The 27,055-nt window shown below is 44.2% G+C and overlaps 1 long non-coding RNA gene across 1 annotated transcript in view; it reads left to right on the forward strand.

Moving 5' to 3' along the window:
- LOC121269802 overlaps window positions 1–18,211 on the forward strand; it is a 46,202-nt gene extending 27,991 nt beyond the window's left edge. Inside the window, exons 3-4 of the long non-coding RNA XR_005941418.1 lie at window positions 11,359–11,469; window positions 18,202–18,211. This is a non-coding gene — a long non-coding RNA (uncharacterized LOC121269802). The remainder of the gene's footprint in view (window positions 1–11,358; window positions 11,470–18,201) is intronic.
- The last annotated feature ends 8,844 nt before the right edge of the window (window positions 18,212–27,055 follow it).

Raw genomic sequence — 27,055 nt, forward strand, 5'->3', positions numbered from 1 at the left:
AGCAAGTCTGGACCCGTCATCGCTTGACCCACTGATCCTGTTTTTAAATGAAGAATGCTTGCAGAGCCTCAATTGCATGTGGAAGTATTGGGACTATGTCGGGCAGTAAATTCCAGATTGTGCACATGTGAAGGCCTTGGAGAGCATGCAGAGGAGATTTACCTGAATGGTACCAAGGATGAGGGACCTGAGTTATGTGGAGAAAGCAGTGAAGCTAGGATTGTTCCCCTTAGATAAGAGAAGGTTAAGGGAAGATTTAATAGAGATGTTCAAAATTATGCAAGATATTGATCGGGTAGATGGGAGGAAACTGTTTCCACTGGCAGGACAGTCAGTAACTGGAGGACACAGATTTAAGATCATTGGCAAAAGAACTAGAGGACAGAGAAGGAGAAATGTTTTTTCTCTGCCAGTTGGCCTGATTTGGAATGTACTGCCATTTAAGGTGAGGGAAACAGATTCAATAGTAACTTTCAAAACAGAATTGATTAAATATTTGCAAAATAAACATTTTCAGGGCTGTGGGGAAAGAGCAGGAATGTGGAACTAATTCATTAGCTCTACCAATGAGCCAGCACAGACATGATGGGCTGAAAGGCCTGCTTCTGTGCTGTATGATTCTGCATAATGGACAGCTTCAAAGCCTTGCAGTTCACCCTGGCTTGTGGAGCAGTTCCAGGAACATCTGCAAGGAAATGTAAAAGGCTCTGCATCCTCTGGTGCTGCACATACATGTGGACAACCATTTCCTCCTGGTTGTAGACTAGGCAAGTGGCCTGGTTGTCAGTAAAAAAAATTGATCACCGCTCCTTTTAGCACTCTCCAACTCAGTTCCCCAGCAGCACTGGCAAAGAATTTCCTGAATACAGGGTGTTCAACCAGCGCCACCTACCTCCGTCATTGGTGAAGTGTTGCCAAAGTATGTCCGAGTGGAAGATTAGGATGAGGAAATTGAAAGCATTCCACATTAAACAAGAGATGTCTCTGTGCAGCCTGGAAAGGCATGGAGGGAATTTACAAAAGAAGGTTCAAGTTGTGAGGCAGGAGTTTTTGCTGATAATAAGCAGCTCCTTCTGAACGAGCATAAGATCAGACAGAACTGTTCCACGTGTTTGAGCCTCTTCAATATATTAAATAATGCAGGGCAGTAGGTGGATCTCAGTTTCTGGATGTCCTGCTGCAAGTTGGACACAACGCCAGGACTTCCAAGCAGCTGAAGATAAATAATTTCATTTATAGAGCACCTTTCACACGGTTGGGAGTTCCCAAAGTGCTTTATAATCAACTTTTGGCAAATTCTCACTTTTGTAATGTAGGAAACTTAATGAATGTTGCAATTCCCTAGATTCTGGAAAGATCCCATGTAGGGGGTAACATATTCACATGAATGGAGGATTGGTTAGGGATAAATGGGTCATTTTCGGGTTGACAAACTGTAACTAGTGGAGTGCCACAGGGATCAGTGCTGGGGCCTCAACTATTCACAACATAGTGAATGTAACTCCCCTTTTCAGGAAAGGAGAGAGACAGAAAACAGGAAATGACAGGCCAGTTAGCCTAACATCATAGGGAAAATGCTGGAATCTATTATTATGGAGGTTATAGCAGGACGCTTAGAAAATCTCAACATAGTCTTATGAAAGGGAAATCATATTTGAATAATTTACTGGAGTTCTTTGAGGAAGTAACAAGCAACATGGATAAAGGGGAACCTTTAGATGTGGTATGCTTGAATTTCCAAAAGGCATTTGACAAGGTGCCACATCGAAGATGACTACACAAAATAAGAGCTCATGATGTAGGGAGTAACATATTCACATGAATGGAGGAATGGATCATTTTTGGGTTGACAAGATGTAACTAGTAGAATGCCACAGGGATCAGTGCGGGGGCCTCAACTATTCACAATCAATATTAATGACTTGGATGAAGGGACCGAATTTATGGTTGCTAAATTTGCTGATGACACAAAGATAGATAGGAGAGTAAGGAATCTGCAGAGGGACATGGATAGATTAAGTGAGTGGGCAAAAATTTAGCTGGGCCTAGGGCCTATACCCATTGAAGTTTAGAAGGATGAGAGGTGATCTTATTGAAACAAATGAGATCTGGAGGGGACTTGATAGGGTGGATGCTGAGAAGATGTTTCCCCTTGTGAGAGAGACTAGAACTAGGGGACCCAGTTAAAAATAAGGGGTCTCCCATTTAAGACGGAGATGAGGAGAAATGTTTGTTTGTGGAATTCTCTTCTCCACAGAGCAGTGGAGGCAGGGTCATTGAATATTTTTAAGGCTGTGTTAGATAGATTCTTGATTGACAAGGGATTCAAAGGGTGCACGGGGTAGACAGGAAAGTAGAGTTGAGGCCAAAACCAGATCAACCATGATCTTATCAAATGACAGAGCAGGCTCGAGGGGCCGAATGGCCCACTCATGCTCTAATTTGTATGTTCATATGAAATGCAGCCAATTTGCGCACATCAAGCTCCCAAAAACAACAATGTGATAATGAGCCAATCACTGATTTTAGTGGTGTTGTAGGTTAACTAGTGGCCTGAGTAGTGCCCTGAGATATTTTGTGTCCACCTGAGAGGGCGGTTAGGGCCTCGGGTTAGCACAAAAAAAACAGCAACTCTGACAGTACAACTCTCCCACAGTACTGCTCTGGAGTGTCAGCCCAAATTTTGTTTGAGTTTCTGGAGTGGGACTTAAACCCAGGACCTTCTGACTCAGAAGTGAAGTGCCACACAAGGAGCCACAACTGACACCTGTGAATGCCCCTAGCAATACGCACCCTGGTGTTCCACATTCATTAAGTCCCTGACCCTCGCAGCAAGGGCTCTTCTCTTTATTAGGCATGTGCTGCCCTTGAGCCCAGTTGGGAGTCTGAGGTGTAGCTCAAATAGAAACCCTGCTACCTCATTTAAGAGAGAACCCCTTCTGGAAGCAGCTAAGCTCCTGATGTTCACCATGTCACAGTAAAGGAAGGGTAACGCTAATAGTATTGCAAGTATTCCCCACGGTTTGATGGAGAAGAGCTTCTTGCATAACCTGAGGAAGAAAAATGCCACCAGCTTTCAGCCTTTTGGGGGATTCTCAAAATAGAGGAGGGTCTGAGAATAGCAAGTTACCACCTTGATGTGAATGCACGTCAGACCCTGTGTAACTTCCTCCAGCAAAAAACTCGCAAGTCCTGTAGAAAAACAGACCTGAACATCCCAGAAAACATCAGGCGAATCCAGGAGAAGAAGCAAAGTGACTGAAAATACCGAATCATGACTGTCACTAGCTGATATATCACCAGCAGCAGCTACAACAACAACTTGCAATTATATAGCACTTTTAATGTTAAAAAATGTTTAATATCCCAAGGTGCTTCATTGCAGTGAAATCCAACCAAACCTAACGAAACAAAACTTAATACAAGCTGTCACTTAGATTAACATTTAAAGTTTGACTTAGAGCTTTAAAACTGGAAAAGAAACTGCAACCTGCGATATCTACCTGTCAGTGGTAGTTAATGGTCAGTCAGCTGTTGCCTGACTAAATGTGAATTATTGTAACAGGAAGCTGACTTAGCAGTTGTAACTTGGGTGTGAGTCAAAAGCTCACTATATAAGTAGACAGTGTTGGCTATTGCACAGAGTCACCTGGGGACAGAGTGCTTTATAAATTAAGTACTAATCTTGGGAATTCGATGCAAGAGGGAATGAGGTCCAGAGGAGGGGAGGAGGTTACCAAGATTTTAAAATTCTCATCCTTGCTTTCAAATCCCTCCATGACCATCGCCATTCCCTTTCTCTCTAATCTCCTCCAGCTCCACAGCCCTCCCAGATATCCACACTCCGAGCACCCCTGCGATTTTAATTGTTCTGCGCCTTCAGTTGCCTAGACCCTAAGCCCCACTACACCTCTCTGCCTCTTCTCTCCCACTTTATGTTTTTAAGGTGCTCCTTCAAGCCTACCTTTTTGACCAAGCTTTTGGCCATCTGACCTAGTAGCCTTATGTGGCTTGGTGTCATATTAATTTTATAATCCTCCTATGAAGGGACTGGGATGTTTTATTACATTAAAAGTGATATATAAATGCATGTTGTTGTTGTTGTGCTGCAATAGCATGAGATCAATCCCCTTACTGGTTGTGGTAGTTCAGGGAGGCCTGCCTTGCCTTGCACCAAGCTTGCGAAGTGGTGCCTCTCAGACTGTACGTAACCAATGGTCTCTTGCTGATGGACAGAGATGTCTATGGTCCTTCATGGACTACGGTAGCTACCTTATTCTTTTTGTTTTATTGCCAGGAGCTGGTAGACTCATAGAATGTTGATGGCATTACCACCACTGAATCCTCCACAATCAACATCCTGGGTGTTGCAATTACCAGAAACCTAACTGAACCAACCATATAAATACTGTTGCCAAAAGAACAGATCAGAGGCTGGGAATTCTGTGGCAAGTAACTCACCTCCTGACTCCCCACACCCTGTCCACCATCTACAAGGCACAAGTGAGGAGTGTGGTGGGATACTCACCACATGCCTGGATGAGTGTGTCTCCAACAACACTCAAGAAGCTTGTCACCATCCGGGACAAAGTAGCCCACTTGACTGGCACCCCATCCACCATCATCAACATTCATTCCCTCCACCACCAATGCACAGTGGCCACAGTGTGTACCATATAGAGTAAACTCTCGATATGTCAAATCCCAGGGGAGCCACCTGCAATTTGGGTTAAGCAGAGCCTCATGATAGCTGAGGAGGCCCAATTTGTGGCATGAATGCATCTCTATGTAACCCAATATGCCTACAGATGCTTCTAAAGCTTATTGTATTACTTTCTGTTTTGCAGATTCAAATGCCCAATAATGAACACATGGCAAAGCGCAGTAAAAAAGTGAAAAAAAAATCTTTCTTCCATTTGTTCATATCGCGCTGGCCTTGAAAACAGCCTGGGGTTGACCTTGGGAAAGGCCAGGATTTAGCACTGGAAAAACTCCGTAATCTTTATCTGCTTAGTGTGCTGTTTTTGGACATGCATGATAAAGTCTGCCATGTTGTCAGTGCAGTCAAACATGTTTTTGTGCTGCAGCGCGAAATGCCGCAACACCTCTACAACCTTCGTCAGCATCGGCCAGGGAAAGAGGCGGGCGAGCTCGTGGGCATTCATTGGAATCTTCAGGGTCATCAGACTCCTCAGCTGAAGAATGCACTGCATCTATGATGGTATCATCAGTCAGTTACATGTACATTGTATGGCGTTGCCCACCTCCATGTAGGTTTTCATTGATGTCTCTTCCAGAATCTCTATACCGACCTCCCGCAAACAAGCAAAAAGTGCCTTATCATTGTATTATAAGGGTCTGGCACATAAGGGGTCAACGTGGGACTGAGTACAGTACCGCCCACACAGTGATGTAAGGGAACACATGACCTGCACCTATGGGTCAGTGTAGTGTTGGACAGAGCTGTGTGTAGAAGCAAGCATGGAGACAGTTCCAAGCCTGGACCTTTACTGTACCTATGCATATAGTTTCTAGTAATTAATAAATACTTACTGTTGATCTAAGACAATGAATGCCTTAAGACCTACTAAACTATGCCTAACAACTTACAACAGTTATTGTGTTGGTTGGCATCACCTTGTTCTTCCTCGTTCTCGATGTCATGTGCCTGTTTGAACCCAGTGTGGTTGAAGCAGTTTGCAATTGTGGCTTCCTCACCACCTTCCATACCTTTTGCAGCATCAACAGGGTAAAGGGTACAGTGGGATTGTGGCCCTGCTTCTTATTGATGGTCTCGATAAGCTGAGAGATTAGCTGCCATTGATAATGGGTTTTCAAGTTCTGAATCACCACCTGATCCATTGGCTGTGGTATTGGGAGCAGCGGTGGATTTAATGTGAAACACACCGTGCTGTGGAATGGGACCCCCAAACCAAGAGGTGCCCCAAAATGCAGGTGATGTGGGGAGGTGGTCAGAAGGCGAGAAAATAGTGGGAAGCCCATCGGATTGGCTCCGCGATGCATTCGTGCCTCCAGGGAACTTTCCTCAAGGAGCAGTCTGGAAATCAGATTGCCTGCCTGTTCCACAGAGGGCAGCCAATTATGCTGATGAAGGTCTCAACCAGGTATAATATTGCAGCCTTGTGGACCTTTAAAAGCTCCATTAAATTGTTTGTTTTGAGGTCTCAGCACACCTCAAAAGCTAAGGGCTGAATTTACTTACTGAAGGCAAAGTCCAGTCACCTGGGGTGAAAATGGGAGTTCACCCAGTTTGACTAGTGGCAGGCTATAATATGGCTTTGGCTGTTGGAGGTCTTGGCAGAACCAATCTGAGCGCCAATGAGCAGGTTATTGCCGCTTGATATCAAGTGCCACTTGATAGCACTGTCAACAACGCCTTCCATTAATTTGCTGATGATTTCAAATGAGTGATTAATGCATCATATAAAGCAAATTCTTTATTATTACTGAGCCTATGGGCACATTTGAACCTCTCAAAATCTATTCAGTCATGTGCTACAGTTACCTCTCTATCCAATTTCAAGTTTTCAGTACAGCTTGAGATTGAATATTAAATATTTCAGTTAATTATAAATTTCAAATGAAGTTTGAGAAAATGAAGTCTATTCCAAGCAATGAGAGGTTCAGGAACCATAGAGTGATCTCATCATATCGTAAGCAGCGAATGTCCAGGTGCCAAAAATGAAGCTGTGCACAGAGCCTCACTAACTTTAAATCCACCACTGATTGGGATGCAAGAACATCAGCTTGACGCTCTTCAGACCAGTGATGTTGGGGTGCGTGGGGAAGTGGTCGATGATGATGGCAGTCTTCCTCTTCTTTCCTTGATATGTTTTGTCTCCTTTCCTGACCCATGCCCCACAAATGCTGGCGGTCATCCAGGTGGTTTTATTTGCCCTTGTACTGTGTGGGTAGTGTCTTGACTTCCGCAGAGAACCATCACTCTTGGACTTCCCTATCACGAGAAACAGCAGCTTTTTGGTGCCATCCATGTTGGCGACGACCAAAGCAGTGACTCATTCTCTCTCTGCTTTCTGCCATCACAAGTGTCCCCCTGACACATCAAAGACCGACCTGACAAAATACAGTAAAACAGTTCAGTTTCATTCATGTTAAAAACGTCTCTTTGTGCATACTCATTCAAGGCATGGACGAGACCATTTTGGAGCCTATCATCGTTGTTGTAGCAGCGGCACCCTCGCCACTTACTGTGCAGAAGACAATGTTTTGTCATGAATCGGTCCAGCCATCCACCACTGCAGGTGAACTCCATGTGTCCTAGCTTCTCTGTTATGGCAACTCCACTTTCCTGCTTGGGCTGACTTGAAACATGTTGTCTTCTTTGACGTTCATATAGGCAGCTTTTGTTTGCTGGAGAGAATGCCTGTTTGCTCAACTGTTCCAAAATGTTCTCCTTGGCTTTCAGAATGGTGGACAAATTTGATCGCAGAATCTCCCTCTCTTTCTTGACATCCACTTTTTGTTTCATGGTTTTCCATTTGCTCTACCGACTTCACCTTCTCTCCAATTGACAACACTTTTAACTTTCTCATAGGTTTTGTCATAGCCGCATGCTTTGCATGTTGCTTCACAGAGAAATTGGAGCGTGCTTAGGTCCAACCACTCTGCTCTGATTGGTTGGTGCAGGCGCATAAACCCTGACTTTGGTATTATTTCTCTTGCCTGCACCGAACAAATATTCGGCTAATCCAGATTGATCACTTTGGAATTTCAGTTAATCACTGGCATTGTTCTATAACTTTTGCTATTCTACCAGAGGGAATGTTTGATAACTTAGATGCAAGTGGAATTTCAGGTCACCCGAGTTTGACTGTACAAGATGCACTGCAGCAACTTGTCAAGGTTCCTTCAACAGCGCCTTCCGAACCTGTGACCTCTATTACCCAGACGGACAAGGGCAGCAGATGCATGGGAACATCACCACACCTTCAAGTTCCCCTCCAAGCCACATGCCACCCTGACTTGGAACTATATCATCATCCCTTCACCGTCAATGGGTCAAAATCCTGGAACTTACACTGAGAGTGTACCTAAGCCACGAGGAGTGCAGTGGTTCAAGAAGGCGGCTCACCACCACCTTCTCAAGAGAAATTAGGGATGGGCAATAAATGCTGGCCTAGCTAGTGATGCCCACATCCTGTGAAAAAATAACAAAAATCATAGTATCATAGAATGGTTATATCACAGAAAGAGGCCATTCAGTGCCAGCTCCAATCTTCTTTTGAAAGCCATGAATGAATCCTCCTCCACCACAGTCTCAGGCAGTGCATTCAGATCTTAACCACTCGCTGCGTAAAAAAGTTTTCCCTCATGTTGCTGTTGCTTTTTTTGCCAATCGCCTTAAATCAGCATCCTCTGTTTCTTCTTGATCCTTCCACTAATGGGAATAGTTTCTTCCTATCTACTCTGTCCAGACCCCTCATGAGATTTGATAGAGGTATTCCAAATCCTTTCAATCTTCCTTCTCTAAGGAAAACAGTCCCAACTTCTCCAATCTATCCTCATAACTGAAGTTCCTCATCCCTGGGACCATTCTCGTCAATCTTTTCAATGCTCCCTCATGCCTTCACATCCTTCCTGAAGTGTGTTGCCCAGAACTGGAAGCAATACTTCAGTTGAGGCCAAACTAATGTTTTCACGAAGGCTTATCTTAACTTCCTTGCCTTTGCACTCTATTTATAAAGCCCGGGATCCTGTGTACTTTATTAAACACTCTCTCAACCTGCCCTTCCACCTTCAGTGATTTATGCACAGATGCGCGCGCCCAGGTCCTTCTCCTCCTGCGCCCCCTTTAGAATTCTGCTTTTTATTTGATATTGCTTATCCTCGTTCTTCCTAAACCCCATCCCCCTCCCACTTCTCTGCATTAAATTTCATCTGCCACTAGGTTGCCCTTTCCACCAGCCTCCCTTTGCCCTTTTGAAGTTTAACACTAAAAAAGTAATATTGGAGAAACTAATGGGACTGAAGTTGATAAATCCCCAGGACCCATTGCTCTACACCCCAGTGTGTTGTAAGAGGTATCTATAGAGATAGTGAATGCATTGATGGTCATCTTTCAAAATTCTATACACTCTGGAGCAGTGCCTGCCAATTGGAAGGTTGCAAATGTCACCCCACTGTTTATGAAAGGAGGAAGGGAGAAAATGGGCAACTATAGACCTGTTAGCTTGATGCCAGTAGTAGAGAAAATACTAGAATCTATTACAAAAGATGTGATAACTGGATACATGGAAAATAATGATCGGATTGGGCAGAGTCAACATGGATTTATGAAAGGGAAATCATGTTTGACAAACCTGTTGCAGTTTTCCGAGGATGTTACGAGCATAATAGATCAGGGTGAACCAGTGGATGTGGTGTATTTGGATTATCCAAAGGCTTGCAATAAGGGTCTTTATAGGAGATTAGTAAACAACATTAGAGCACACGGGATAGGGGATAATATACTGCTATGGAGTGAGAATTGGTTAAGCGACAGAAAACAGAGAGTAGGGATAAACAGGTCATTGTCAGAATGGCAGGCTGTGACTAGTAGGGTACCACAAGGGTCAGTGCTTGGACCCCAGCTGTTCACAATATTTATCAATTATTTGGATATGAGGACTTAATGTAATATTTCCAAGTTTGTGGATGTCACAAAACTAGGTAAGAACGTGAGTTGTGAGGAGGATGCAAAGAGGCTTCAAGGAGATTTGGATAGGCTTATTGAGTGGGCAAGTGCACGGCAGATGGAATATAATGTAGGTAAGGGTCAGGTTATCCACTTTAGTAGGAGGAACAAAGTTGCAGAGTATTTCTTAAATGGTGAGAGATTGGAAAGTGTTAATATCCAATGGGACCTAGGTATCCTTGTTCATGAGTCACTGAAAGCTAACATCCAGGTGCAGCAAGCAATTAGGAAGGCAAATGGTACTTTGGCCTTTATTGCAAGAGGATTTAAGTACAGGAATAAAGATGCCTTGGTTCAATTGTGCAAAGCCTTGGTTAGACTGCACCTGAAGTATTGTGTACAGTTTTGGTCCCCTTAACTCAGAAAGGATATACTTGCCATAGAGGGAGTGCAGCGGAGGTTCACCAGACTAATCCCAGGATTGGCAGGACTGTCCTATAAGGAAAGACTGAGGAGACTGGAGCTGTATTCTGTAGAGTTTAGAAGAATGAGAGGTGATTGCAGTGAGACTTACAAAATTCTTACAGGGCTAGACAGGGTAGATGCAGAAAGGATGCTTCCCCTGGTTGGGGAGTCTAGAACCAGGGGACTGTCTCAGAATAAGGGGTAGGCCATCTAGGACTGAGATGAGGAGTAATTTCTTATCTCAGTGGGCGGGATTTTCCCCTCCGTGCACTGTCCTGCCGGCTGCAATGGCTGATTTTTTTGAGCAGTATCATCCGCTTTCTGACTCATTAATCATGCACGGGAAACATGCCAGATCGTTGGCGGGCAGCCTCTGATTCGCCTGCCTCACCATGAGCTCACCACTTCCTCACTCTGGGCACCATGTTGATATGGCACCCGTGCAGAGCTTTTTCATTGTTTGCAGCCCAGGACTGCCACAGATGAGAGAGGTGGCCCCAAAAGGGAAGAAGTGAGCTGCACCCAAATTCAGTGACACCTCCCCGGAACACTTGCTGGATGTAATTAGGGTCCGCACAATGTTCTCAGCGCTCCATCCCGTGATGGCCGGAGGAGGTCCACCAACCTCACCGCTCTGGCAGTGGTGGTCAGTGCCAATGCAGCACAGAACAGGTCAGCCACCCAGTGCAGAGGGAGAATGAGCGATCTCATCTGTGCTGCCAGGGTAAGACAATCATTTCATCACTCTGTACTCACACATTCAAGCCCATCACACATTCACTGGCATCTCACTCACTGCCAGCTCAAGAGACATCACCGCTCACTCTCTCACATACACCTTCACATCTCCTTCTGGGCTCATTTCCTCTGCAGTTCATGGCCTTACCCCATCCATGGCTTTACTCGCCACCCACACATCCTCATCATCTGCCCTGGCATGCGTCCTGCTCACACTCTCCATCTATCTTTATGTAGGACAAGCTCGCACACAATCAAAGGGAGAGATCTCAGATCAGAGCTGGAGTGGCTGAAATCAAAGTCCTCACTCCCTATGAGAATCGAGCTATTGAGCTGGCTGGAGGGGATGTGGACCATGCCAGCAGCAACTTTGAAGTAAGCAGCGCACATCCAAGCGAGGATCCTGCACCAGCTCATCCCTCAGATAACCTTACTGTGAGCGCATTGTCCTGTTTTAGAGTAGCCTGCTGTGCACTAATTATCTCTTCTTTCTTTCATAGGCACCTCTGGAAAGCACCCAAGGGCATCCACAAGCCAAGACCTCAGCTCCAGCCCCAATGACACCTCGGATGCAGAACCTGAGGACAGCACCATCGAAGACTTCAATGGAGGTCTGTTCTTTATTAGCAACGTTGCATGACCTTAAGGGCCTCATGGTGTCTGAGCATTTTAGAGTTTGTAAGGGCCAGGCCTGGCCATGAGGACACAATGTGTCTCTTAAAGAGGAGGGATTTTAATATCTGGCACACAAGCGTCATCTTCAGGTGGTCCACTTGTACAGTAAGGTGAGGATAAAAGCAGACCAGCATTCCAAGCTGTGTGTGCCGGATGTTAATGTGATATAGAAGAAGGTTACAAAGAGGACTGAATCATCTCTGATTAGATGCATACCTGCGGAACCTCCTCGGCTGCCTTGGCCCAAGTGTCAGATTGAATGCATACAGCCTCGAGCCCACAGAGGATAGTGGAACAGCTTCTGACTCTTGTAGGCTGTCATTGTGGCTGGGATACTGGAGAGACATTTGAAGAAGCAGCACCTTCGGACGTCTGATGCCGGAACTCCCTCCTCCAGTTAGCACCTCATCTCAGCAAGGATACATGCTCCTTAGGCTTCATCACCCTTTAAAGGATCAGGACAATGTGAGCCTGATGTGTAACCATTCACTCTCGTATTGAAGTGCATGTTTGAAATGAGAGGAATAGCAATGCTGGTGTTAATGTTGGCCTATGAGGGAAGGCCCTTGTCCAAGAGGGTGCTCACTGCAACTTGCCATCCTCCTCACTGAATCTGTGGCAATGAGGACCTCGTGCACATCTGCCTCATCTGGCTCGTGCTATTGTCTCTTCCCCTGCAGCCTCGGCTTCCTCGAACTCAATGTCCTCATCCCCTTCGATGTCCTCCTCATTGGAGGAGACATGCAGCTCCTCCATGTTGGCATCTGGCAAGTCCTCCCCCCTTTGCAGTGCCAGCTTGTGCAGCGCGCAGCCAGTCACGATGATCCGTGAGACCCTCTAGGGAGTGAACTGGAGTGCTCCGCTAGATCTGTCTAGGCATCGGAATTGCATCTTTAGGATCCCTATGGTGTGCTCCGCTAATATTCGGGTAGTGGCATGAACCTCGTGCCTTCTCTCTGCAGGACTCTGAGGCTGCCACATGGGTGTCATCAGCATAGTCCTTTGTGGGTACCCTTTGTCACCAATGAGCCAGCCTGGATCCTGTGTGGTCCCTCAAAGATGTCCAGGATCTGTGATTTACTCAAGATGTATGAGTCATGGATGCTTCCTGGATATCTGGCGCAAACCTACAGGATCAATTTTTTATAGTTGTAGAGCAGATGTTCACTGAGTAAGTGGTAGCCTTTCCTATTTATGTATTGGAGTGCCTGCTGCCAGGGAGTTTTTATAGCCACGTGAGTCTAGTCGATGGCACCCTGCATCTGTGGGAACACTGAAATCTCAGCAAAACCCAATGCTTTGCCGTCCTGGCTTGCTTGGTCTCTGTTGAAGTTGCCGTAATTGTGGTTCTTGGCAAAAAGGGCATCTGGGACCTCATGAATGCATTTGTGAGTGGTTGCTTGAGAGACCCCACAGACGACCCTGTGGAACCCTGGAAGGAACCATTGGCGTAGAAATTGGTGCAGCCATTACTTTCAGAGCTACTGGAAATGGATGTCCTCTCAGTGCCCCTCCCAGTGTCCTGGAGAATGTGGCAAGTGTGTGTCACCAGATCCCTGGACATGCGGAGGTGTTGATGACACTGTCTCTCACGCATCTGCAGATAAGACATGCGAGTTCCATACACCCTTGGTCTTGCAAGCCACCTACGCACACTGTTTCTATGAGCCTCATCCTCTGTGTCTGGAGGAGGCCCTGCTGCCCCTTGGCCTTGAGGGTTTTGCCCCTCCCTTTGGTGAGTCAGATGCCTCCGTCACAATCTTCTCCTTCTCTCCTGCCTGTATGTGATTATGCAGCAGCAATAAACCCAGGTTCCATCTTCCTGATGGTCTCCTCTCTGCAGCATCAATGAGAAACAGACATGAGTCAGCATCAGCCTGCGAAGGTCCTATTTCTGTTAATGACTCGTCGGTGAATGTGGGTTCAAGGGCTTTGTCCCAGCGTCGGCAACTATTCACCCTGATATCCTGGCCAGCGCAGGGTTCATTTCAAAATGCCCCTTCTGACCAACCCCCCCCTCATCCCTTCCCCTCTCCCCACCACACTCCCTTCACATGACCGACTGCTATGATATTGGTTTGGCCAGGCGCTTTGATGTGCTGCTTTCAGCCCAGGCACAGAATCCTCATTCACTGCACTCTGATACCACACTCTTTGGAATAAACATGATGGAAAATGTTTAGTCAGGAAATGAGATTATTTGAAGGGAGCCTAAGGCTTCTCTTCTGTGAACCTGTCAGCGCCACGATTGTAACACGCATCTGAAGCTTGTCCAGTCGCCCAATTGCTCTGGAGTGCGTTATGGTTCTGGGGAATTTCGACACGGCAAACAAGGGGTTAATGCAAGGAGATCAATTAGTGGAACTTTGTGGGATTAGTTTCACATGAATGAGCATCATTGCTTCACTTTGCTGATTTGGTGGATTATCATTGAAAGATTCCTAACATGCCTCAGTTGTGCCTCTCTCCTCATTTGGGAATACACAGTTCAGTTGTGTGCCCCTCTAACACCCGCCCCAGTGCATGCACCTATCATCCAATCCGCCCTCACCAGCAGCACTGCACCATCGCTGCAGGTTGTAAGATGGTGGTGCTGAGCTCTTACTTCCAGAGCAACTTGGACCCTCCCTATGTGAGTATGGAAACCCCTCCCATCATCCCGGAGGAACTTAATGTTCAGGTTTCCCTCCCTCCAAAACCCTCTCAACCCTCCCCCTGTATTCCTTGATCTCATTGTGATTATGGCAGATATCCCTTTGTTCACCCTGAACATTTTGAGGTCGATATGCCTTTGCCCCGGGTGGACCTCATACCTCCCATCTTGAGGCCGCTTGCACAGTTAAACATATATCCCCCCCAACACCTTCAGATAACCCCACAATACCCTCTGCCCATCTGTAGGCTGCAGATGCCTCCCCTGACTGAGTGTGCCATCTGCGGCCCATTATGATGCCAGAAACCCCAAAGACCGAAGCGCATGATGTTACGACAATGCCCTGCGCACAATATGCTGGGCATGACTGAGACTGGACTGACATGCCTTCCCCCTGTCTTAACATTGAGGCACTTCTTTACTCAGCGATCCTCCCATTCTGGCCCCAGGTGACTAACATCATTCTGTAACATACTCTCTCCCCATCCTGGGGCTGAGCAGGCTAACCCCCACCACACCCAACCCAGTCATGTGTCTGAGTACAACCTTCCATATTCTTACTCCCCTCCCCCCCCACCCGCCACCACTGGACACCTTACCCTGCAGCCCTTCCCCATGCCTCAGGCCAGTTTCCCCTATTCCCCCGTGGAGCCCTTGCCCTGCAGCACATTAAAAGCCACCCCTGCCTCACCACTGGTCTGGTAGGTAGGGACTTGCCTGTAGCACCCCCCTGAGACCGATGTGGTGCTGCCCTGGTATCCAGCGTGGGGGGAATGATTCCGGTGAGCAGTTCTTATATTGAGATGCAAATGTATTGAAATGACCTTCCCACCATTGATGGCTGCAGCGCATAGTCATGAACTGGTTTCATGATGAAGCAAAACCGATTTGCGGCTTCTCTCGATATTTTCCACTGCCGCTTGCCACAACGTCCACCGCGGCAGGGATCAGAAAATCCCGACCGGAGGGGATAGTGAATCCTTGGAATTCCCTACCCCAGAGGGCTGTGGAAGCTCAATCATTCAGTATGTTCAAGATAGAGGTTGGTAGATTTCTAGACACTAATGATATCGAGGGATAATGCAGGAAAATGGCATTGAGGTAGAAGATCGGCCATGATCTAGTTGAATGGTGGAGGGGCTGAATAAATTATTCCTGTTCCTATGTTCTCATAGTTCGCAACGCTTCCAATTGTGAAATTGAACCCTATACACCCATGTCTAGGTTATTAATATATATCGTGAAAAATGAGGGTCCAAACACCGACCCCGGGGAAACCATTCCTTTCTCCAGTTCGAATAATAGTCATTCACCAGTACCCTAATTTTCCTGTCATTCAGCCAATTTTCAAACCATGTTGCTACTGGCCCTTGATTGCTTAATACCTATTAGCCCTCCAGCTTTGAAAGCCCACTCGCCAACCTAAGTTGGACAGCAATTGCAGCCTCTAGTCATTAATTGACCAATTTGGGGAAAATTACTGTCAGTTGATTGTCATCCCACATTGTGGGATTCTGACCCCCATTTGACCATGATGGTAGGGTTGTGAAGCATGCAGTGAAAATCCTGCCCAAGATTACAAAGTGGTTAAGGGTGGGAAAGAAATATTACAGGTTTTACAACATTTCTAAAAGATAGACATACAGGAGGAGGAGGTACATCCCTGAAAGTAAAGGATGACGGAAGGTCAGTAATGAGATAGGATCTTGGCTCAGAAGGTCAGGAAGTAGTAAGGAGTGATAACAAGGGTCAGCTCAACTTCAAGCAACTTTCTAACCAAGCAACGCTGTTTTTTTCTGTTGTATAAATTGTTGTGTTCCATTGAACTGTGACATTCTTGTGTTTGTCCTGATGGGTGCAAGATGAAAAACTTCGCCGATTTGTCTCTCTTTTCACCATTATTCAAGTTCTGTACTACCAAATGACTATTGGTAGTTGTACCATTGGACAGAGCATTAAGCAAGACATAATTGGAGCTTGTAACAAAAGCAATGTAATAATCATGGGGGACTTTAATCTTCACATAGACTGAACCAGTCAAATTGGCAAAGATAAACTGGGAGATGAGTTTGTAGAATGATTTTGTGACAGTTACCCGCAACAATATGTTGTGGAACCAACAAGATATAAAGCTATTTTAGATCTAATATTGTGTAATGAGGCAGATTTAATTAGTATTCTCATAGTACAAGAGCCTTTGGGAAAAGCGTGATCATAATACAACTGAATTCCATATTAATTTTGAAAGCGACATACTACAGCTTCGACAAGATTCTTAAACTTAAATAAAGCAAATTACATAGGTAAAGAGGGGAGAGCTGGCTAAGATTGATTGGGTAAATAGACTAAATGGCATGGCAATAAATCAACAGTGGGAAACGTTTAAATAAACTATTCAAAATGTTCAACAAAAATAATTTTGTTAAAAAACAAAAACATAGGAAGAAAGATCCATCTGTTGCTTACTAATGAGCTTAAGGATAGAATTAGATTAATGGACGAGGCTTATAATTTTGCAAAGAACAATAGTGAGCCTGAGGATTTGTAGTGTTTTGGAAGCCAGCAAAGGGTGACCAAAGAATTGAAATAGATTGAGATTAAACTAGCCAGAAATATTAAAACAGATTGTGAAAGTTCTTAAAATATGTAAAAAGGAGAGTAGGGAACGTAAGCGTTGGTCCCTCGGAGATGGGATAAATTATTGCAGGGAATGAAGAAATGGCAGAAACATTGAACAAAACGTTGTGCCTGTCATAGCAGTAAAGACCCAAATTACATATCAGAAATAAGGAGTGAACAAGCGGATAATAAGAATAATTAATATCAATGGAGAAATAGTAATGGAAAAAAACTTAAGGTACTAAAAGCTGACAAATCCCAAGACCTAAAAGCTTTCGTGCTAGGGTGTTAAAGGAGATTGTTGCAGCAATTGTTGTATACACTGGTTATAATTTTCTAGAAGTTCCTGGATTTTAGATCGGTCCCAGTGGATTGGAAGTTACCAAATGTAACACTGTTATTCAAAAAAGAAGAGAGAGATAAAACAGGGAACTACAGGCCAGTTAGCCTGACATCAGTCATTGGAAAAATGTTGGAATCTATTATTAATAAAATCTTAACAATGCACTTAGAAAATAATAGAACGACCAGAGAAAATGAGCAAGGTTTTGTGAAAGGGAAATCGTGTTTGACAAAATTGAGTTCTTTTAGGGATGTAAAGGGGAGATAAAGGGGAGTCTGCGGATATAGCACATTTGGATTTCCAAAAGCCATTCAGTAAGGTACCAAACAAAAGTTTAATATGCAAAGGTGAGGGCTCGAAGAGTTGGAGGTAATATATAAACATGGATTAATGGTCAGGAAGCAGAGAATAGGAATAAATGGTGCATTTTCAACTTGGCAGGCTGTAATTGGTGTGGGGCACTGCACGGATCACTGCTGGGATCTCAGCTATTTACAATCGATATTAATGAGTGTGTCAAAGAGATGGAGAGTAACGTGTCTAAATTTGCTGATGATACAAAACTAGGTGGGAATGTATGCTGCAGAGGCTGCATAGAGACATAGACGGGTTAGTTGAGTGAGCAACAAGTGACAGGTGGAGTATGACATGGGAAAGTGTGGTACTAAGAATAGAAAAGCAGATTATTTTTAAAATGCATACAACATGTAAATGTTGATGGGCAGAGAGACGTGATCTATTCATACAAGATGCAAAGTAAGTTAATGTGCAGGTACAGCAAAGCAGAAACCCTCCTGACCATTGTTTAAATTTAAGGAAGGGAAACAAAATAGCAGGGCAACTCACTTGATAACTGGCACCACAGTGTCACCAGTGATAAAAGGCCTGTAGCTGCACTGTTTATATTTGGAAAAGACTGCAGATGTTTGAAATCCAAAATAAAAATAGAAAATGATGGAAATACTCAGCAGGTCAGACAGTGTCTACGGAGAAAGAAGCACCGTTCTGATGAAAGGTCGCTGACCTTAACCCTGTTCCTCTCTCTCTCTACAGATGCTGCCTGGTTTGCTGAATATTTCTGTTTTCATTATCATTCATTTATAGAATTGCCTTTATAAATGATTACAAAGGTAACTTCCATTGTATTTATTGGCATGAAAATGTTACTCAGAATGGTGATTGGGGAGGACAGGTGTGTGGACAAGCTGAAAGAGTCTCAAAGTGCAAAGGACTTCGAACAATGTTGCTTGTAAAGTTTAGTTTTGTGAGCAATTATTTCAATTCCCGGTATTTAACTTGGAACAAAGCCTGGGTGGTACCTTCCAGGTCGTTGTGTGGCCAAGCACGCAGCTTAGTGAGATGTTTGACTTAAAGAAATTACACTAGATACAGGAATTTAGGGCTAAGAAGGTTGTCTCAGTGATAGCAGTCTCACGTCGGAGTCAAAAAGGTCATGAGTGCAAAGCCCCTCCAGAGACTTAAGCACATCATCTGCGGGATGTGGGAGTGCAGCACTGTCAGAGGTGCTGTCTTAGGAAAGATAGGAGCAGGAATAGTCTGTTTAGTGCCTAAAGCCAGTGTTTCCTGAAATAACTATGGTGGCTCTCCACCAAATGGTTCCTGTATCCTGTACAAAATAAACCTGCTGGTGTTAAGACTGTATATTATTGTTAATCAAGTTTTTAATCAAATCTATTCACGAATTTAATGAAAAGAAAATGCACAATTGGATGAATGGAAATCGGATCTTCAATACCCTGATAAAAACGGCAATGCCATAAATTAGATAAAATTAAATTTATTTTCCAATGCTTCTTGCATTCATTATGTGTTAAAGTGTGCAATGAGATGAAAGTCACAGGGTAAATGACTATTAAATTATCTACTCAAAATTTTCAATTGCAAAGTGCCAATTACTGTATCAGGGTTTGACCTTGCCGTTACTTGTACAATGAAAGGATGTAAAAGGGTTGTAGAATATCTGCTTGAAACACCCCAGCAAAATCTTCCCTCCTACTCTGGAAAAAAAGATACTACAATTGCCCAGGATTACTGGCATTAGAATTTCTTTGTTGAGTCAAGGAAAAGATTTGCAAACTGCTTTAAACAACTGCTCTAGTCGAACGTGATCATGGAATCTTACAGCTTGGAGGAGGCCATTCAGCCCATTGTGCCTGTGTGTGACAAATTTATACATTTAGAGCCCTTGTTCCCAAAGTGGTCATATATGTTTGCAGAGATATTTCCAATATTTAATTTAATGGCCAGGTGTGCAGTGGATGTCATTGATAATTCTGAGCCTTAGTATTTTTTAAATTGTGCGTCCTATCTGAATTGTGCTATGTGTTATTCATGATTACAATAATTATGCTCTGTTTAGTACAGTATAGGAATTTACAGTGAATTATCTAGTTGCATTATCACTGCATAAAACACAACACTTCAGTGTAGTTTGTTAAACAAAACTCCTGAATTGGCTTCTGCGTTGAGCTCAGAACTGCTTAAAACCTCCTACTCTCTAATTGGGCAAATGCTGCATTGAGGCTATTTTAAAATGTAGATTTTCCATCTTTTTCCTCTTCCCGGGTAAAGCGTCAACATCAGAAAATATCGACACGTTGGCGTGTCCAGGACAAGCTCATCCGAGTTGGATACAGCTCGTGCAGAGGCCTCTGCGTGGTCTTGTCTGTTTGCTGGTACTTAGTCTCTTGCTGCCAAAATAACTGCGGTCACCACACTTCCAATGGCCACCACCGCAGCTCCAAAAAGCCACTTCCATGGGACAGCCTGCAACACAACGTGGAGTTTAGTGGCAGAGTTGCAGTGATCTTTCAAAATGTCCTTCTAATTGTTGTTTAGGTTACATACAGGAGGACAGACACCATACCAGGCCTGACTTGTGTGGGGCTGGAAGAAATGTTCCTGGCTTCTCCCCAAGTTTCTGACACACGCTGTTTTTTTTCTTCAGGGGTCCTGTCTGGCCAGTCTTTTTCTTAACTAGTTTGGAGAGTTCTGCATGAATGGCCTGGGAATGAATAAAAATTTATTAACATTGATTGGCTGTACCTCTGGGTGCATTTTACTAATTAAAAGTACAAATGAAATCACCAGTTTTTTTTTAAGGAGACCAGAGAAACAGACAGAAACCATTGGATCTTTCCATGAAGATTATTACAGATACAGTGTCTCAAAACCAGCAACCTCGGGACCATGTCCTTCCCAGATTTCCCACCTTGCCAGTTTTCGGGCCAGGCTGTTCAGACCAGGTCGGGTCACTGGTCGTTCAGACCACGGGCAATGACAGGCGCGGGAAGGCGATTACTAGCCGGCACACTACAGCGCCAATGCAGCATGTAGCCAAACAAGCTGGTAAGTCATTTTACCTTTTTCTATTCATTTATGGGATGTGGGCATCACTGGCTCACCTAGCATTTATTGTTCATCCCCAACTGCCCTTGAGAAGCTGGTGGTGAGCTGCCTCCTTGAATTACTGAAGTCCCTGTGGCGTAGATACACCCACAGTGCTGTTACTCATCTAATAATAATTAAAATTCATGCATAGCACTTCAAAAAAATGTGCATTTTTCAGACATTGCTAGTTTTTGGGTAAGTGAGGCACCACACCTGTACCTGTGAGATGCTTAGAACAACCAACTAGATTCTCTGCAGGTTCTTTAGCAGGATTGGTTTTAGAACGCTCCAATTCTGCTCTTGTGTGTATCCCTGATTGTGCTTGCTCACCTACATTGTCCCTTGGTCTGGAAAGCTGATCCCATGTAATAAGGATAAGTGAACGTCGTGTATTTTTAATTTCTTGTCCTTGTATTCAAATCCTTCCACAGCTTCTCTCCTTCCATATTTCTGTAACCTTTTCAAGTCATACACCTCCTCCCCCGCCAAGACCTCTTGCATTCCCCACTTTTGGCTGTGCATCCATCTGTCTAGACCCTGTGCTCTGCAATTCGCTCTGCATTTCCACCCCTCTCTCCTCTTTTAAGTTGCTCCTTATAACCTTCCTGTTAGACAAAGCCTTTGTTCACCTGTCCTAATTTCTCCTCCTTCAGCCTTGGTGTCGATTATTTTGTTTGATAATGCTCCCTGTGAAGTTCCTTGGGATGTGTTTCTACATTAAAGGCACTATATAAATGTATGTAAATTGTAGTTGTTTTCTGGTCTCATAAAGAAAGACGGCTATGGTCAGTGTTGGATCAACCACCTGTGACACTGCAGCATTGGGTGAGCAGTAGTTCCAGTTCTCCACACAGTTAAGTTTATGATCAGTCATGTTAAGTGAAGGTCGAACACATCCTCAGAGGGAGGAGAGCCATCCCAAATTCACCGTTCCCTGACCCTTTGAGGGATTGGTTCAGGGGCTGTTAATGAAGGCTTGGGGGAGCCAGTCTGTGAGAATAGATAAGATTGGAGAGAAAAAGAGAAAGAAACTAACTGTAAGATCAAAGAAACAACTTGTATTTATGCCGCACCTTTAATATAATTGGATGTCCCAAAACATTTCACAGGAACCTAACCAGACAAAGTGTGACATTAAGACAGATGACCAAAATCTTGATCAAAGAGGGAGTGTCTTAAAGGAGGAGGGAGAGTTAGTATAACTATGAAATTTAAGGTTGGAATTCCATAGCTAAGGGTCTAGGTAGCTGAAGATACTGCACCAATGGTGGTGACAGAAATCAGGTATGTTAAAATGGCCAGAATTGGAGGGAAGCAGAGTTTTCGGAAGATTGTAGGAGTGGGGGAGGTTATGGAGCTAGAACGGGGCGAACCAAGGAGTTGGTGGCATAGTGGTAATGTTACTGAACCAGTAATCCAGAGGCCCAGGCTTATACCCAGATGGTGGAATTTAAATTCAATTAATAAGTCTGAAGTATAATGTTAGTCTCAGTGACCATAACTATCACTGATTGTTGTAAAAACCCACCTAGTTTCCTTTAGGGAAGGAAATCTACCATCCTTACCTCGCCTGACCTACATGTGACTCCAGACGCACAGTAATGCAGTTGACTCTTAACTGCCCTCTGCAATGGCCTAGCAAACCACTCATTCAGGGCCAGGGAGCGAAATCGAGGGCCCCGCCGCTTCTTTTGTTTCTGAACCCTCAGGTGTCTCTGTAAAACCGAACTTTGAAGAGGCCGGAGAACAAAGATTGAACGGTTCACGACTGTTTCTGTTTTGTGATCAGCAAGTCTGAAGATCCTGTTAATTGCTGCTTCTCACTACAATATATTTTCAATATCTACTGAGCAACACAACTTTATTGGGGTATTTCAGTACCACAAAAAACTTATAGGGCTGAATTTTCAGCTGGACGTGAGGCGGAGTGAGAGGATGCTCGTCGAGGTGTAAAATGACACGCGGTGACATCAGGCGTTCGTCCCGACATCACCGCGCGTCATTTAGATTTTCAGTTCGGCGGGCGCACAGCCAAACTGTCAAAGGCCTGTTAAGGCCATTAATGAACTAATTAGCCCCATTGAGAAAGTTGCCTGTCCAACCTTAAGATTGGCAGGCAGGCGAGGAGCCCATTTTTCATGGAACCTCATCCACAGACGGGATGAAGGGTTTATAAATTAAATAAATGTTTTCATTAAAGTTCATTGACATGTCCCAGCACATGTGACACTGTCACATGAAGGGACATGTCTTAAATTTTGTTTTTCTTTATTAAAAATTTTTAAAACTTAAAATTTATCTCCCTGAGGACTCTGTGCACAAGCCCCCGATGGGGGGATTATTCTCTTCATAAAAAGCACCAAGATAGAGTGGGATAATAGGTAAATAGACAAAAGAACATGATTGAAGTGAATGAAAAAGACTCTTGAGAATCATGTGCAATGTAAAGCAGGTTACTGATTCACTATGAGTCCATTGTACTCTCCTGTCCTGGCAATACCACCCCACAAAACCCGCTCACAGTAAACTTTCACGAGCAACAAAATAAACAGAACTCCAGCCATGATTCCACCCTCTGTTCACAAGGTAATTATGGATGACAAAGCCCATCTAGCCCAGCTCATCTCATCCATCCCAGAATGGCATACAAACATACAATATAAATAGGAGTAGGCCATTCGGCTCCTCGAGCCTGCTCTGCCATTTGATAACATTGCCTACATCTCAGGAGTACTTATTTGGTTGTAAAGTGATTTTGGACATTGTGAAAGGTGCTGTATAATTGCAGGTTTTGTCTTTCTTCATTACACCAACATGCTGTAGGCAGAGTGACTGTAACAATGGTGAAATTCAAGACCCAATGCTGATCCTCTCAGGATAATTAATCGCAGAGCAATCAACTGATGTGGCTACAAAGAAATCACAACATTTACAAAAATAATTCAACTGTGCAACTAATCTGCCCCCAACATCCCCCTCTATCCTCCCCCAAACCCCCCCTCCAACCCCCCTCTTACCTCCCCTAACTCCCTTCCAACCTGTCTCCAAACCATCCCCAATCTCCCCCAACCTTCACCCCAACCTTCCCCCAGCCCCCCTCCAAAGTTCCCCCCAACCTCCCCAACATTAGCTCCCCCCCCCCACTGCCCCCCCCATACAGCATCCAAGTGGTTGTAAAATTACAGGGATTTGACTTCCCATTTTTCAAGCAGGAACACTCTCAGTTGCTGCTGCTGCTTCTCACCCTCGGGCAGGTTTGTGGTTTCCTGGTGGGCTTTTCCAAAAAAAAAAATCGGAACCAAAAAGCTGCCCAAAGGTCAGAAGCAGCAGCAGCAAAACTAGTGAAATTGACGTGACACTGACAGACCAGCTAAAAACTATCAGAACTCTCAGCCTGACAGATCCTTTTTTAAAATTCGGTCTTTCAGATCTGCAGCTCTGGCTGCTCGGTGTGGACAACGAGAAACTGTTTGAAGTGCCAAGCCTGGCCCCGGGCCCCTCCAGATCCCAGACCCCCCCCCCACCCTCCCCACCAACCAAGATCCTGGGCCCCAGTGTTTGGCACCATTTGCATCTCCCCCTTCCGAGCCCTGCACTCGGTTCAAGGGCAATTAGGGATGGGCAACAAATGCTGGACTTGTCAATGATGTCCACATCCCATGAAAGAATAAAGGACGAGGATGAGAAAATAAAAATTCACAATGTTCACTTATTTCATTACCTGGAATATAGTGATAATTTACGTTCTTCACTCTTCACTTTATTACTGGTGTCACAAAGTGATTTTACCACATTTACCAGCACTTTCTTAATGCTCATGGGAACTTTGTTAAATTATCTTTTCAAACATTTAATGTTCGTGCTAACAGTTTGGAACAGATACATGCACATACTTGTCATCTAAACGTTTCATTATGCAGATTCTACCATCGATGCTATCAAGGCATTTGGAGTTAAAATGGGAAAATGGGGCACAAATGATCAATTGAATAATGGAGCAAGACTGAAGGGCTGAATGGTCTACTCCAATACAACAGTAACTCTAATTCAAAAGTGCTCTGAGATGTCTTGTCATGAAAAGCGCTATATGAATGCAAGATTTTATTTCTTAATGTTCCTATGATTATTCAATATTACGTTTAATGGAAAATGCCTGGAATAAATATCTTTGGTAAAATAAAAGAGATGAGGAGCAACGTTTATTACTGCGAACATGTTGATTGGGTAGTAGCTGGTAATATTTGGCAATATGAGTTTCTTGCTTCAAACTAACTTCCGACAATGCAAGGTCCAAGTACAAACTCTGTGGTTGAGACGGGGACTTGCAGAAATGCAGTTTTTAAAATTTGCAGCAGAGGGCAGCCTTTGCTAATATTTCTTGGTTGGTGCTCTGGTTGTCAAAGGCAGCCCAATCGCTGACACTAACTACTTACAGTAGATTGGTAAAAGAGTGTTTCACTCTTCAGCTGCTCTAGTTAGCATCTGTGAAGTTAAGTTTAGCTGTTTTAATTTCCATCTCCCTGCCTCAAATCTATTTTCCTCTCTTTTAAGAACTTGATCACCATCCCCTATTGGCTGTTAGTTCTTGCTGAGTGAGTAGTATGCTTGTTCTCTGCTTTGGACAGTTGTGGGTTCAAGTCGCACTCAAGAAACTAGAGTGTGTGCAGGGTAACGTCTGATGAGACATTAAACCGAGGCCCTATTTCCGTCTCAGGTGAATGTAAAAAAATCCCATGGCACTTTTTCAAAGAAGGGTTGGACAGGTTTGTCTTGTGTGCTGGCCAAAATTTATCCCTCAACTAATGTAGCAAAAAACAAATGGTCTGGTCATTGTAACACTGCTGTTTGTGGGATCTTGCTATGCACAACTTGCCTGCTGTGTTTCCTATTTCACAACAGTAACTACACTTCAAAAGCACTTTATTGGCTGTAAAACACTTTGGAATCTCCTGAGGGAGGATGTGAAAGGTGCTATGTCTATGCAAGTTCTTTCTTAATCCCCAGCTTAACCTACTCAGCAACATGCCATGGCAATTTACTGAAACTTTCATAGCACAAATGTTTCTAGCAATCCATTTCAGGGCTGTAGCTCATGCTTTGGATGTCTAAATGCAATTAAACATGGTACAAAATGTGGGTATGAAAAACTGCTATCTTCACCTTTGAGAAAGATATGGTAAAGATGTGACTACCTCATTTTTTATTACCCTGATGCATGCATGATTCACCACCAGAAACAACTTGGTAATAATGCAAGTCCAGTGTCACAGGACAAACCGTGCTTGAATTCTAATCCGTGATTTGTGATTTTTACAGCGAGAGACGCTGTGATTTTTACAGAGAGAGACACTGATTTTTACAACCAATTCGTGCTTGGACTATTGAAAGTTTACCCATCTTCTGTTGCCGTAGCTGCAGAAACACAGACTGCAAAGGTCAAAATGTATATCAGAAGAAAAAATTTCTAAATGCATTCATAACAAAGAATATGGTGAGCTTAGGGTAAAGATTCGGCCTTAGAATCCTCATTGTTGACATCCATTTGAATGTGAGGTCTGTGGTTAATGGAAGCCATTTAAGCTAAGAGTACATTGCTGCCTTTATAATTCAGAGTGTTATGTGTTTTCTGTTATCCTCTGGATATTATGTAACTTTAAGAGATATGTAGCCTGATGTTTGAAATTCCACAGTGCCGTTTACAGAATTTACCTTCCCTTTAAATAATTCACCTGGGTTTTTGGCTCTATTTCTGGTCCCTCTTTGCTATGAACTTTCATCACCATGTTTCAAGCATTCATCTTGTGCAGATAATAAGTTGTCATCTGTGGCATAAACTGCCACACTATCTGCAAGGGGCATTGTGCAATTATTTGTTACTGAGCCAAGCCTTCAGGGTTCTGCGGTGCCTGAAGCCCAGTGTAAAGACATGGTGACAACACTGCATAATGCAGGATTGTAGACGCTGGTGATGCTTCATTGCAGATTGGGGATATTGGCCACAGGGAAAAGCATCCCATCTGCTATTTTTAAGGTGACAGTGATAAAGAGAGGGGCACAGAGCAAATTCAACAGGCATGAGCCCAAGGACCTGCGTATAGTAAGAAAACCCTCATAGGCTCTTCCCAAAGCAAGGGCCAGTATTTTCTATATTCATTCCTTGGGATATGCGGGTTATTGGCAAACTCACATTCATTGCCCATCCCTATTCACTTGTGAGGAGGTGGCATGATATGAAAGGCAATCACTTGGAGGTGATTATGTTGCTATGCATTTGCTTCCTTTGGCCATCTAGGCAGTAAAGGTTGCGGGTTTGGGAGCTGCTGCCGGAGAAGCCTTGGCAAGTTGCTACAACACATACTGTAGGTGGGACACACTGCAGACATGATAACCAGTGGCGTAAGGGGTGGGTTTTTAGGCTTGTGGGTGAAGTACTGACTAAGCGGACTGCTTAGTCCCGGAAGCTGTTGAGCTTCTTGGGTGTTGCTGGAGCTGCACC

This window comes from Carcharodon carcharias, chromosome 26, assembly GCF_017639515.1.
Source record: "Carcharodon carcharias isolate sCarCar2 chromosome 26, sCarCar2.pri, whole genome shotgun sequence".
NCBI lineage: Eukaryota > Metazoa > Chordata > Chondrichthyes > Lamniformes > Lamnidae > Carcharodon > Carcharodon carcharias.